Here is a 15,141-nt window from a genome sequence, read left to right as displayed (position 1 = left end):
AAAAACTTCTTATCCGAGGAGTTACAAAAGCCCACATCGGTGTATAATAAATTAAAAATGAATAAACATTGCTGTTGTTGCTTCGACATCTTTAAAGCAACTTCCACGTCTCAGACCTCTTTTTAAAAGATTGAAATCTAAGGATTCCAATGATGTCATTGGATTAAAAGAGTTTAAACAATTTTAGGCGTATACAGTTAATTACTTAACCGAAAAGTTTTTTCCAGTATTATTTCTTAATTCAGCTAAGAGTTTCATCAGAATGGGGGACTTGACTCAAGATGTCAAATTTTATTCGTGCAGATCACAGTCAAACTGTGATTTCAAAGATATTTGGAGTGGTCATTGAAAAAATTGTAATAGGATGGGAACATTAAAAGGAAGAATCACGGAACTATTTTTTGACTAAAACTATAAATAGTCTATAGCTTAGATGTTAATACTCTTAATTATTACTTCAGACCGCATCATGAGATTGAGATCAATTCATGTTGACAACGTCATGTCAATTTAGAGTCATTGAAAGGAGTTGTTGTCCAGGCACGTATTGAAATTGATCCAGACTAAACTCGTAAGCCTTTTTATAAAAGAATAACTGTTTTATTAACATCCGATAGTGACAGAATTGAAAATAAATCTTTAGTTTCCAACCAGTATACATGCACTATAACATATAATGGCACATAAGTTAACTTGTACCTTTTACCTATAGGAAATAATAATATAAATAGAATGTCTTCACTGGAAACGGTGCGTGATTTTTTAAAATTAATAGTATTTTTAATGACCCTATGTACGAGTACATGGTTGTGGAAAGGGTATATGAGATAGAAAGATCTCAACTTAAATTATGATGGTAGAATAGTCTACAATAAAGAAGAAGAATAAGTCAACTCATGCCTTCACAAAAATAAAAGTCTTTGTTTTTTTTTTATTCTTTTATATTTGGTTATAACTATTTTGCTTGACATATTTTTTGTCTTTTTTTTTTGTAGTCAAGTAGTATTCTTTGAAATGGAAGTAAGTTTCTAGGATATAACTTGCAAATAAGTCACCAAAGCAGTATTTTATTTAGAAATACGAATGAACTTTGTTTCTTATGATTTAGTTTAAAATTCCATGATCCGTGAAAAAAGATGAATTGCTAATTAATGATAATTTTCTCATTAATATACGAAGATTTATTGATTATTTTTTGAGATTCTAGTTTAGCCATTATTTATGCATAAATAAACTTTAATAAACAATTATTCATGCTTGTCCTTGGGATTTTCTTTATACACTAGGATCCCAAGCCACCTTAAAATAGAGGTAATGAAGGCCAGGACACTCGAGAGTCCACGTTTTGCTGTCCAATCGGGTATAAATATCAGTAAATTGTTGTATTCAATTAATAAAACATCATTATTTTCAATCTGTAATTAATTACATTATATAAGAAAAAAAAGATTCTTTAAGGACCTCTTTCATGCACAAACGTTGTATAAAATTACCATGCATTTCACTATTTTCGGTGCTTTAGTGATATACCTACATAAATAAAGATTGAAAGCTTATATTTTTCATGGGTAATTTTTGTACAACATTTTTTCAAATTTCTCTTTCTTCCAGTCTACCATAGAGAATGCTATAGTATGTAAAACTACATACATACACAATAAAAGAAAACAGTAATCAGTTTTGAAAAATGATATGTGTGTATAAAGAACACAAATATGAACAAGTAGAAGATGAATTTCCATCTTTTTTTGTGGCCATGTTTACATGAAAAAGTACATACTCGTATATGTATAATAATACATAATATGAAATAGGGTTTTTTTCTCTCTCACTTCCTTTTAACACTTCCACAATATATGTACATTTAATCCATAGAAGTGATGATAAATTCATTGTACACATGTATAAGTCAGCAAAATATTAAATATCTTTTTGTAGAGTGATTTTATTGTCTATAGACCATTTTCAATAGAATTTAAGCTTAATCTCTTTGCTTTTATTTGATTTGGGACACAAAAATTTTAGTAGCATATAATTACAATTTTATCCCTGTTATTTTTCATTGTGAAGTTTCATTACGTAACCAAACGACAGCTCAAACAAAAAGATAAACAATTTTTCTTTTTATCCGATGTCTCTAGTAGTAATATCTAAAGAGTTACGTCAGAAAAAAGGTAATGCGTGTGGGATCTCTTCTGCGCCGAGAAGAATGGAGAGACTGTTGGCATCTCCATTCGGACTGCTTACAACATCATAAGTTAAATATAGCCCCATACAGACAAATAACTTATGCAACACCAATATGGTAGAATTCTGGTCAGTTTCCATGCGGCCCTCCTTCAACACTGACATCAAACCCTTGGATGCAGTTTGGGACATTTTGAAGAAAAATGTCTGCTGTACCTCTCATCCAAATTTCTACACTATGAACATGGCCTTCATTATTAAGAGAAGTATATCTCTTCTGTTGTGGAGACTGTTATTCCTTGTAAGATATTGAAGAAAAAAGAAGCTAAATATAATATTTAAACATATTACAAATTAGTTTTGCGATATTTTTTCTTGATTCCATAAAAATTACGTTTTTCGCAATTTAAACATACTATTGCAAGTTTTAAGTCCCCACTCTGTAGACATAATCTAAATAAGCGTGATAATCACGGCCAAGAAATAAAATGTTGCATTTTTGATATTAGACCGCGCACCAAAACCATATTCGACATCATGAAGACCACTCTGTGTCGTGTTTGCAATTGTTTCGCTATTGGGGATAATTACTCATATTTTATACAAATCTAAAACTGTACATACAAGCCAAAGATTGCCAAACACACCATTTTAAAGCCTAAGGAGGTAAGGAATGTCTTTGATAAAAACCCAACAATAGTTAATAATCAAACCTAGAAATGTACTGATTTTTTTTTTTGTAGTATAATAATAGAGATACATCAAAAACGTTCATTCGGACGCTCTCCGTCCAGATTTGATTCATACCTCACTTATAGGACACATCCCACAGTTTGAAACGTTCGGGTCTAAGGTAAGAGTGTAAGAACTTAATTAATTGAGTAATGATTTTTATAATTTGTTGACTCGTTATCAAAATTGATAAAATTACATATATAGAATCTTATGTATTACTAATTAACAACACTATTAACTTAGTTTTATTTCCAAAATACTCGATAAAATCAAAATCTTACATTGCTTATTTATTAAATATTCTATAAGAAAAGTACAAAGTTTAAAATATTTTTTTGAAAGCAAATCTTTTGAAGTTGTAAGATTGATTCTTTAGTTACATCTATAATATAATGCAAAAAAAAAAAAAATATCAGCCTCCAAATATGATTGGTTCATTTCCAAATATAACTTTAAATCGAAATTATACTCAAAAAACGTTATTTAATAAAGAAGAGGCTTTAAAGGCCAAATCCCCTGCGATTAAAGATTTAAATGTTAATTTTCTTTTACAATAGCTTAAATAACAATAATTAGCCGGTGAGGGTAAAAGCTGTTGCATAGTATTATATGACTAAGTTCTTATTCCAATTTTGACCACATTTAACAAGACTCCAATAGTTACATGTGAAGTGTCAACAAGTGTTATAACTGCTGCATTATTTAAAATTATTTTAAATGTAATAAAATGTAACAAATCAACTTAAATAACCATCAATGAACGTACCAGTGTGGGAGCCTCCTCCCCCGCGGACAAATTAAATAATTATATTTTAAAGGTTCACGATTATTCCAATGAACATCTCCCCTCAAGATTATGATTCTAAATGTGAGAACGAGCAGGATACCGAGAAGTTAATTGCATCTCCTAGAAACACCTGGCGCTTTCCAATTAGAGGTGAGAAATCCCAATAACTCTATCCCGGATGAGGACAAATTTCTGGACTATGATATCGTAGAGGGTGCAATCCACAAAATGGTCATCCTTCTTATTGTATTTCCCATATTAGCGCAGAAATGGGTCCAAGCAAAGTAACCATTGGTTCTAAGGACACAATTGACATTGTTAAAAAGTTTAATAGCACGGAAATTCCCTTTATTTATAATCAAATGTCTGCAGGAAATGAATTTTTAATCGGCATAAAAGGATCAAAGAATGCTCTTGGACGGATGTCTTAGCTCAAGTTTAAGGTTTACACTATGTGGTGCTTCTAATACTTTTTAAAAAGGCATTTGATAGCATCTTGCACGAGAATACATTAGAACAGATAGTGAAATATAAAATCCCTCAAAAATGAGTATTGGAAGGATATTTTTGTACTATGAGAAAGAGAACTTCCCACATAACTGTACCTGGGCGCGCCCAAAAATTTAATATGACAAGAGGAGTAAAACAAGTTGACATACTTGCACTAACTCTTTTTATAATAGATGTAAATATGTAGCTTATATGAATTAATTAGCTCAAACAAGTTGATAGATGAATATGAGCACCAAGATTTAAACCTAAAACGCTCTACGACGATGGCGAATATTTTCTCAAGTGACCTTAAGGCTCTGGAAAAGTTGATTCGCGAACTCCTTGAGGCACAAAATGACTTCAAAAAAGACTCTAACCTATCAATTAATGTCGAAAAATACAATATAACCACAACTGCTGAAGATTATTTGTTGCAAGTGTATCCAAATTTCTTATGTACGACCTCAACAAAAGTTGCTAGGAATCCATGTGTCCTCGATAGAAGAATAGGGCATGAAAAAAAAAAATATAATTAAGTTATTTCAAAAATATACAAAATTTTACCGTAAATTTGAGTTCTATTTCTTAAGACAACGTTACCATTGGAATGTAAATATATTTCCAAAATGGAAATAGAGGACACATTGACCATGTTAAAAGACAGTTCCTTTGGAATGAAAAAACACCTTATGTATCAGAAAAAAGACTTCATACAATTAGGGTTAATAAGTCGGTATATACAATACCGAAATACGGTGGAGGTCCTTAAAATATTTCTGGCTAAGACGATTAAGGTTGTGTCTCGATTTCTTTGCTAAAATAATAAGAAATGATTTAAAGAACAACAAGGGCTATTATTTTGAGGAAAGAATCACCATGGATCCAGGAGAGCTTTTTTCAGCCATACCTAAGAATGAGGCTTACTGGAAAGGGCTATTGTCTTCATGTGATTCCTTTTTGTTGTCTGCTCTTCCACTGTTGGGAGAAAATGAGCCTGTAAATTTTAATGACCTCTTCAAAAGTAGAAATGAGCTAATAAAGCCTGAGGGAATTGTCTCCTTAATGCAAGTAAACTCATTCCTATGTCTGTCTTCATTAAATTTTCTAACAGCCAACTGTATCATTTCCATGATGATATCCACACACACAAATTTACATTGTGTTGGAGGCTCTCAATATACAATATATTCGAAATGAGCTCTTGAAAATGAAAGTATCCTACCCCCAATCCTTTTAGTTTCCAAACGATTCCAAAAGCTAAATAAAACGGATACAGGGATCGATAAAGTGGGTTAGAGATCGGTCATGAGAAATCCCTTCACCAATTCATTATTATATATTTACGATATATGATGTCTCGCTACGTCAACAGTCTTCACCAACAAGTCGAAAAAAGATGAAACGAGAGGCTCAGTTCTTTCTGCGAAGATTGCACCGAGTCATCCTTCCATCTTTTTTATGAATGTAATAGAGTGATGCTGATACCTGTAAGGGAAATCGTGGAACAGAAAATTAGGGATGCACTCGGAATAGAAATAAAAAAAGATGATTGGCTGGCGGCTATGCCACAGACTACTCGGTCTCACATAATGGCTGACGCAGTCATCACGAAAATTATCTATATTTTATACTTCAACCGGACTATGGGTTCTATAATAAAGATGTCAGGACACGATGATTTCATTTGACGAATAATTGATGGTGTTTCAACCGTATGAAACTATGGTGTTTATCAATAGTTATTTATAAGAACCAGGTTTTCTCTTCAATCGGGTGGTAGCTTCCCTTTCAGATCTACTGGTTTTTATTTCCTTCCTCCCTTATTTGATGTTTCGCTTTGTCGATGTCGTTATGAATGTATTTCTTCTTTATTAATTTGATGTAATGCAGGATAAGTTTTTCAATAATTAAAATACAAGTATATATGTTATAACTTATATGTATATTCAAAGAAGGCGAAGGGGATGAAAATAATATGCAAACTCATCCTTTCATTTTCATGTTAATGATTGTTTTTATTTATGTTATGTTTTCTTCTTAAGTGTTTTGAACCCTATTACAAAATTTTTATCAACTCTTATGTTACGAATATAATGTTTAAAAAAATGAATGGCTTGATAATTAGAAAAAAATAACTTCAACAAATGTAGGTATATCTAAATAATTATACAAAACTTAATTCAATCATCCCTTGAGTCTGTTTCGTTTCTTCAAAACCAGTCCCCCTTCTTTTATTAATTCTAAGTATTTGAACTCTGTATAATCGTTTAAATAATGTTTATCCCATCCCACACTCCTACTACATTTAGGCAATATTTGATACTCCAATCACCCAAAAAAAATTATATGTGCGTACAACAACTAATAGCGAAGTGGGCGGGAAAAAATAAAAATTGTGAATTCTTGTACTTCTTATCAGAGAATTTGTTTGATTATATAATTTATCTAAACCTATCTGTATTGATTGGTGAATAAAATATATAAAATACAGTACGGTGGAGCCAATTGTTGATAAATTCAATGTAGGAAACATGTACAGCTCGCATTAAAAACTAAAGAAATAGATTTTTTTTACTTATATCTACGTAACCAATGGTCCAATAAAATCTGAACACTTTATATTTTAAAATTCTGCAATATATAACTTATTAATTAACAATAGAATTTCAATAAAATTATTACAATAAATAGATGTATGCTTGACCTCTCTTAATCATTAATGTAGCCACCCTCAGCGGCAATGATGGTATCTAGGTGGCAATGGAAGGGTTGGAACCCTCTGTAGATGTAGTCCTCTGTCATGGGGTCTCGGTGCTGGATGATAGTGGCTTTTAGGGCCTCATTGTATGTATAAAGGACACTGCAGATCTTCTTCTTGACATACACACAAAAGGTGTAGTCGAGGGGGGGGTTGAAATGTCAAAAAAGAGCCTAAAAGAACTCAAAAAACTCATTCATAAGAAACTTACAACGAAGTAAATGGGGGTTTCTCACAATGCTCTTACAACCCACTTTTTTGATAGCTCTCTGTACAGTCTGGTGTGAAAACCAAAGATCTCTTGCATTGGCCCTCATGTAATTGAGAGGATTGGTATGGACTGTTTTCTTTAACTCCTCTGGGCCTAGTTAGGCCTTTTTTGATAAAGCCCTTTTCACTCTTCAAAGTTTCGGCCTTGCTGACGGCGTACACGGTAGGCCTGGCTACACCCAACTGCTTGAAGTGTGTGAATGTAAATTTGTCAATCACATTCAAGTGTCATTTTCTCGACTTGTACGTAAACTAAGGAGCCCAAGTTTGTTTTGCTTTGTGACTAATTGTTTATTCTTTAACATATCGGAATATGAATAAATTATAATATTTCAAACTTCATTAATTGTTGAATTAGTAAGTATTCAGATTTCAATGGACCACCAGGTATTTATACAATTAACTTTTAAAATAGTCTCCTTTAACTATCAAAATGGCATCTACCTTGAGTCAGGAGCTGGATCACTGACCGGCCAACAACTTTTCAGACATGCTGGGTCACACTTCATCAAGAACTTCAAAACTTGAATAGGAGGGATATATAATTAGGAGGCAATGGGAAATGGGTTAATTCCCTTAGCAAATGTGGGAAAACTATCAATTATCGGGTAATTTTTACTCTTTTTTTTTAATATGATTTCTAAACGATCTATAATTTGAAATAAATCATTAAATTTATTCAAAATGCTATTATTCTTTTCCAACCAACGAGAGTATCTCCCTGACTTTAGAAGCTACGTAAATACGAGAGTTACCATCAGAGAATAAAGTATTAAATGAGCCTTACTATGTCAATAAGGAATCTTTTCCTGATAACATCCATGGAAGAGTTTTTAGTACTTTGGAATCATTCCTTAAAATGGGATCAAAAACTATTTTCATTAGTGGCTGGAGGAGTGTCATATCTTCTGCTTCTTTTCTCACAATCACTAGGAGGAGACCACTTGGTTTTAGATAGTGACTAGCGATTCTTACTTCACAGTATAATTTATTAACTATTATTGTTCTTTATATTAACGAATAAATCATTGCACTCTTTCATTAAAATTTTTTCATCTGTTGTTCTTTAGATCCAATGGATAGCTCTGTAAATATTTATTTTTACAGATGTAATTCTAAATTTATATCCTTGTAAATTAATACACTGCAAATTCATCCCCTGACATTTCATTTCCATTTTGAAAAGGTGTAGTTAGTGACATACTACGCTTTATATTGTTAAACTAGTTAGTAGTTTTTGAGCTGTACATGGAGGTCTTGGCAGTCGACAATAAGCATAGGAGATGACTATTTCTAGAAAGGATGACTAATGGGAGACGGATATGACTTATTGGGGACGCTCTTATAGTTTTTATAGACTACAAATGTCATCATCATAAGTCTTTAATAGTCCGTAGGAATTGAATTAACAAAATTCATTGGTACTTGAGAATGTAGAAATAAGTCTCATCAATTGATCTTGTCTCTTCAAAAGGAGACTGAAATGGCTGGGAATAAATTTTGCAGGAAATAAAAAGACATGGAATGAGTTTACTAGGTATGTTTTTACTGGTCACGAAATCTAAGGACCTTTAGCACGTAAATATGGGAATTAATATGGTACATTCTGCCAATTGCAGCCTCCCAATATTCGGACAATATTTGACAAAAAGTTGATCAAAAAAATGTTATAATAAAGCAATAGTCAAAAATAGGAGGACAAGATTTTGTTGCCTTCCCAATAGATGAGAGGTACAAATTAATCTGTTCTCCATAATTTCTTAGATGCCATTGTCAAGAAATCTGGTCAAAAAGCGGCCACATTCGGCAAGGCTCGAGGTTGACCAAATTGTATTTGAAAATAAAAAGTTAAATACCACACTCTAGACCAATATATTAATTATTGGCATAGTAAATTTATGGCAAAAATATTATAATATATGTGAACAAAAGACATATTCCAGGTTGAAAATTGATTTACTATTTATATATTTTTTTTTATTGTCTTGTAGACAATAAAAAAACCGAAATAAGATATATAAATACATATTAAAATTATGTATATGTATATGTTAGGCTTGTTTATTTTTTAAATTAGCTAAGTCATGAAGAAGTAAATGCACTTACATATTGGTATTCAAGTCATATCTTCCCCCATTTTCCTTCTTCTTGCCTCAGTTTGACTCCATTAAATATTAATTAACAAGACAAATATTTGATTAACTATGTAATAAGACTAAGTTAGCTAAGTCTAAGTTATGTACAAAATGTAATATATTTTAACCCTTCGTTAGTGAACATCCATTTCATAACGTAGTTTGTGAACTGACTAAAAAATTAACCTCAAAAATTACATGATAAACAGTTGATGGATAAAAGAAATTACCTCATTTTTTTGTTCAATTTTTTAACTATTTCATACATATTGCAAATTTATGTAAATATCAATTAAAAAGCTAAAAATACTCATCGAAAAAAATAAATCCTTATTTATAACAACGTGAATTTGAAGTTTCAACACTATATAATTCGTTATTCTTACAGTAAAAACAATTTTTATTAATTATTTTGGGCGAATTATGATTATCAAATCTTTGGTGAGGTTGCTTGTTTTATTTAAAATAATAGCCAAATAAATTACATTTTGTACACTTCAGTCCTCACATCGAGAAAAAAAGGTCAAATAAGTCAAAAGGTAAAACAAATAACAACTTTTAAGTAAAAATTTGATTTAAATTAACGCACTCCTGGAATTCCGTTTTTCCTTTTCCTTGGGCCCTTCCTTTGTTAAGTGCACCCAAGCCCCCTCAATTATAATTTAAGGTTACATAGTAATGAAGAACTATACAAATCCGATCATCTTACCTCATTCGGACAACTAAATGGTAGGAAGGCTTCCATGACTCTCCGCAACTTCGTGGTGAAAGGTCGTGCAGTTATGCAACGACGTCAACACATATGGATTACCTCGAATTGGGACTCTACACATTGGGTAGTCTTGCTCTATTGTCATTAAGTAGCAACAGAGTTAGGAGAGTCTTTTCTGGAGGAGTCCTGGAGAATAATCCGAGATATTTAATTACAATACGTCTGATTCAGTTAGGCATAATCTCCGATCACCTTATTCAAAATAATTTGGGATGTATTCTGCAAAATCACTTCACAAACTCGAAACAAAAGTGTTGTCACTATAAATTCGCTACAGAGTCCATATTTACAAATCTTAAGACTTCAAAAAAATATTTGGGAAATATTGAGCCTTTGGTAAAATTGAAGTAGAGTCCTTTCGCTGTCTATTCTATAGTTGCCCTAGGGTAGTCTTCCTCCTTAAAGCAGCAGTAGGTTTAGTGTTCAGCGCTTTAGGAGTGTTGTTCTTAGAGAGAGACTGGCTAACGGGCTTGGATATTGATCGGAAAAATGAACGGCGTTTACGCTTTCCGCTCATTTTTGAACGAATGAACGGCAAAAAAATGAAATGAACGGTGTTCATTTGGTCTTCATTTTTTATTCTTTCTAAGGGGTCGTTATTTAATTATTTGTTTACTTTTTTTTCTTTCATTATGGATATAATTATGAGGCCAGTGGCCATATCGTACCACATAAGCAGGTCAAGATAATCCAAATTTGGATAATAGGTGTAATATACATTTTCTCGAATATTTCCAAACGAGGTACAACGACCAAAAGTGTTAAAATCAAGGTTGTGTTTGTGCCATATGAAGGCAGGCCTGAAGTTAGCCATATTATTACTACAGATTTTTTAGTATTTCATGGCTGTATTAGCTCTAACTGACTTATAAATGATATAAACAGTATGACATAAGATACCAACGGTCTCTGGAGTCTTCTAGGCACTGCCACCAACGCAGAGGAGATAGCAAATGCGTGGATATAGTCAACTTTTTACTTTGGTGAGAATCTACCATCCATATATAACAATGAATATATTCAATAGTTGAAACCATGACGGGATCCATTTACTTTCAGATTCAGACGAAATGCTCAAGATGTGAAATATATTATAATTAATTTGTTAATTATGTACTAAAACAAAGAGAAGGTATAGCCATAAAACTAAAATATACAGCAATTTGAAATTTAATTACAATTTAACTTTGTCAATTTTTAAAGGCTAAGATGAAGATTGTTCTTCATTCATGAATACCTGAAGAAGTGGACTTTTATGTTTTCCAAGTATTAGGACCAAAGGAAAATACTTCTAACTTGATCATTCATCTCAAGAGATGCTCATAGTCGTATTCGGAGCTCCGTATTCTACGAGGGATGACGGGATGAAAATTCATCCGGGAAAAACTACAAGGCTTTATAAGAGAGTAAAGTGGACTCCTTCATTATGAAAGGGTATTCCAGTATAGAAAAAACAAAGAGATCCATTCATGACGAGTAGAGAATTTTAATATTCAAAATATAATTAATTAGTAATTAATAATTATTTTATTTGAATTAGTACGAAGTGCGGCATTATGTTATGTATATGTTTATTACGAGGTATGACGTCATTATGAGGAAATTGAAATCTTAAGCAATATAAGATAATGTTGTATATTTGCTTGTACACCCCCTTAAAAAATTGGACCACTTAAAAAATACCAAATCGAACTAAATTCTTATTTTTTAAATAGGTATTTCTTATAATAAAAGATGGAATATTTTTCTATATAGTGAGCTATATTACTCCTTATCCCTATGAATGATGAATAAGTTATGAGGATCTTTAGAAGAGAGTTCTTTTTCATCCTAAAAATGGAAATATGTCGGATTCAGAAGAGAATATAGAGTCAATAAAAACACTTATAATAATAAAATACCTTTTTACATCAGTTTTATTCATCATACTTCAATTTGATGATTGTCTTAATGATGAAAAATGTCTCAGAAAGATAATAGTCTCGAATGACTATAATCTCAAATATTTCTGAAACCTGACATCCCAGAGAAAATCAGAGAGATCAGTTTTGGATTTTGCGCTCAAAAATAAATTATATTCTTAGCTTAATTTCATTGGTGAAAATTTGGTGTTTCCCTGTGTAATCTTTAATTTCTTCAACTATTTGAAGAAGAAGTCCTTGAGAGTCATGAAATCTAATTTTCTTGTTCCATGATATAGTGTTCTCAAACGAAGATATAAAACCATCAAGACATTTGGAATATTTGAGAAGAGTGCACTTTGATCCAACACACAAAAATATATCGCACTATTAAAAACTTAGAAGCTAAATCGTAACTAGTTTAATTCCATTAGAAAGCCGTCGATCCATTTTTTAGCAGTATATATTTTCGACTGCAAATGTACGTTATTCATTATTCCAGCACATAGTAGCAACTTAGTGTATTTTAAAGAAATTCTACAGGGTTGATCTTATCTAGTGGTACACATTTTCTAATTTTTAATTTTTCAAGAATAAAATTGAAAGGAGGGTTTTTGTGAGTCATTTATTAAACAAAATCATCTGAAAATAGTGATTGGCACAACTTTTATAAGATATTTGAGCCCTCAGCTCTAATAATGCTCAATACGAGGCCTTGACAAAGTTGTCATACTTGAGCTAGGTTTACTCCTTCTTAATGAAAGCCTCTAGAGGCTGGACACTCCTCCAGACTCTTAAATATTTTAGTAGTCCCTAGAGTTTGCGTCTGTAGATAAGGGCAGTCACGTGTTGATATACCAAAAGTATAAAAAGTTGTTTCTCAAGAATTCATGGGTCTTAGCGGTACAATGACGCGGAGCTTCACTTTGAGTGGAAACAAGGATGTACCCGAACTTTTCTCCGGCCCTAGCTACCATTTTTTTATCCAAAAGTTTGATGTAGGTATATGCTGCATTGAGCTGCTCCTTCCTCTCCACAAAAATAGGAAAGCGGACTTCCCCTGAGCTGGCCACAAAGCCCAAGTCCATGGTTGCACTTAATAAGTTCCTGGCAAAATGAACAGTGTTGCAGCTGAGCTCCTTGGATAAGTCCATGAGGGGCATGGCGTGAGAGAAAAGCTTCAAAGTTTATCTCCTTTTTTTCTCCATTTTACTAGTTTTGTTTGTTTTCTTTTTAAATTAGTAGAAACATTACCTAAGGATTTTTGAGTCCCGAAAACGTATCTTTCTCCAAGCTTGAAGACAAGGGATAAATAAATTTCAGATTTATTAAAATTTAAATTAAGTGTACCACAAGATAGGATCCACCCTGTAGAATCTTGCTTCTAGAATGAAACCCTGCCTACCCCGCTATTACTTATACAGCCTCATTTCCACGTAATATAACACAGGAAGTTATGTTATTGCACCCTGTACCATAGTTTAATTATTATAAAACTATTTTGTTTAATTCAATAGCAAAATTGATAGATACAATTCGCTACTGTAGGATAAAAATTACTTTCTAGTCCAATTTAAAAAATTGGATTATCAATAATGTTCAACATATTTAGAATAGTTTGTAAAAGTATATTTTTCAGTTTTCGTTTTATTGTGGGGTTCATTAATGTATAAAACTTGTCCTATCGGCCAAATATTTTAATTTATATTATAACATAAATTATTAAAAAGTATATTTTTTAATTGTTTCTCCTAAACAATTTTCAAAGGCCAGATAAGATTGTTTATTCAAAAGCTGCGGACTCTTATATTGCATAAACAAGAAATAAAGTTATTTAAGCAGTAATTTGTTAATATATACCTTTTTAATTTCTCAAATTTTTACATATTTCTAAAATTAGATTTCAGGTAAAAGTGTTTTTTTTAAATTTAATAGTTATAATTTAAAATGAGTATGATATTGTATACATATAGTTTTAACCACAATCAAGGGTTTAAAAATATGCAGATTAGAAATAACTGAGCTCCTTAAAAAGAATGTGTATAAATTTTCAAAAATTAAATTTAGTCCTTTTTGAGACTAATATTTCTAAAAGAGAAAGTCTTTAAAATAAATGTTTCATTTTTATAAAATAAACAAAAACATAATAGAAGAAATTTGATATACTCTATCCCATAACATAAAACATGCAACTTGATAATCCACTTCTTTTAGACCAATTTTATCTATTTTCACAATTTAATTAAGAAATTTTGACTTCTTTTATTCCTCAAAGATATTCGCTGTCAGGGGTTGTGACTACAAATGGTTTTGCTATATTTTTTTTGTGAATTAAAGTGGAAAAAGTTGAAAATGAATACTTTAATCCCAGTATTTAAAATTTGAAGGCTTTTCCAAAGAACTGAACCAGTGTTCTAATGAAAGAAAAATCAATAAACAAATATTTGACACCTATGCAAATGGTTTGCTAATTTTTATATTACTTACTTAGATTGAAATACAATTACAAAATGGTAAAAACATGTAGTTATATTTGATTGAAAAATGTACTATTTTAGTGCATTTTAACAAGAATGGTTTTTATTCATTCGTTATAATAAACTGATTTGCTTTATTACAACTTTGAGTAGATAAATAATAATGTTGGGGTCAGTCCAGAAATTCTAGACCTGTCTAGGAGCGTTCAAATTTTTGTTAAACTGAACTTATTCTGTCATTGAAAGGAGTTCGGTGCTGATTGGTTTCATGTAAAATTATGTCAAGACAGATTATATTTATAAATTACGAATATTATGTGTTTCTATGTTGAAATTATCCGTAGAATGACGTAAATTAAATTTTATAGTATTTCATTTCTATACAATCAACATAATTGCTAAAGGGAGAAAATATGTTCATAGAGTGAAACTGAATTTTTTTATCCACGGTTAGAGACCGGTTAAAATATATCCATGATCTGGGTTAACAATCTTCAGCTAAATAAGTCTTGGATCGCGAATCTCACAACAAGTTATTCATAAATTGAAAATAACAAAAAAGTTAATTTAATCAGTTGTTTTTAAAGGTATGTCAGTTCATTTTGGTTATAATATTGGTTATCCAAG

The 15,141-nt window shown here is 31.4% G+C and overlaps 2 long non-coding RNA genes across 11 annotated transcripts in view; one reads left to right on the top strand and one right to left on the bottom strand.

The window, feature by feature from the left end:
• Nucleotides 1–1,929: 1,929 nt before the first annotated feature.
• On the bottom strand, nucleotides 1,930–6,067 carry LOC121118792 (uncharacterized). 9 transcript variants are annotated; one of them, XR_011779925.1, is made up of 8 exons: nucleotides 5,788–6,062; nucleotides 5,524–5,686; nucleotides 5,077–5,458; nucleotides 4,948–5,015; nucleotides 4,510–4,887; nucleotides 3,689–4,006; nucleotides 2,901–3,035; nucleotides 1,930–2,845 (listed from the first exon to the last, which is right to left on the bottom strand). It is a non-coding gene; the product is annotated as an uncharacterized lncRNA (long non-coding RNA). The 9 variants fall into 9 exon arrangements; XR_005864571.2 differs by having other exon boundaries at nucleotides 5,546–5,686; nucleotides 5,788–6,060; XR_005864570.2 differs by having other exon boundaries at nucleotides 5,077–5,686; nucleotides 5,788–6,061.
• The window catches only part of LOC139905291 (uncharacterized), a 55,039-nt gene continuing 42,614 nt past the window's right edge, over nucleotides 2,717–15,141 (top strand). For both annotated transcript variants that reach the window (XR_011779927.1, XR_011779926.1), the window contains exons 1-2: nucleotides 2,717–2,853; nucleotides 2,931–3,040. This is a non-coding gene — a long non-coding RNA (uncharacterized lncRNA). The remainder of the gene's footprint in view (nucleotides 2,854–2,930; nucleotides 3,041–15,141) is intronic.

The sequence above is a fragment of the Lepeophtheirus salmonis genome, chromosome 5, assembly GCF_016086655.4.
Source record: "Lepeophtheirus salmonis chromosome 5, UVic_Lsal_1.4, whole genome shotgun sequence".
Taxonomy (NCBI): domain Eukaryota; kingdom Metazoa; phylum Arthropoda; class Copepoda; order Siphonostomatoida; family Caligidae; genus Lepeophtheirus; species Lepeophtheirus salmonis.
Note: the sequence above shows the minus strand (reverse complement) of the source record. Positions and strands in the feature narration are given on the sequence as shown.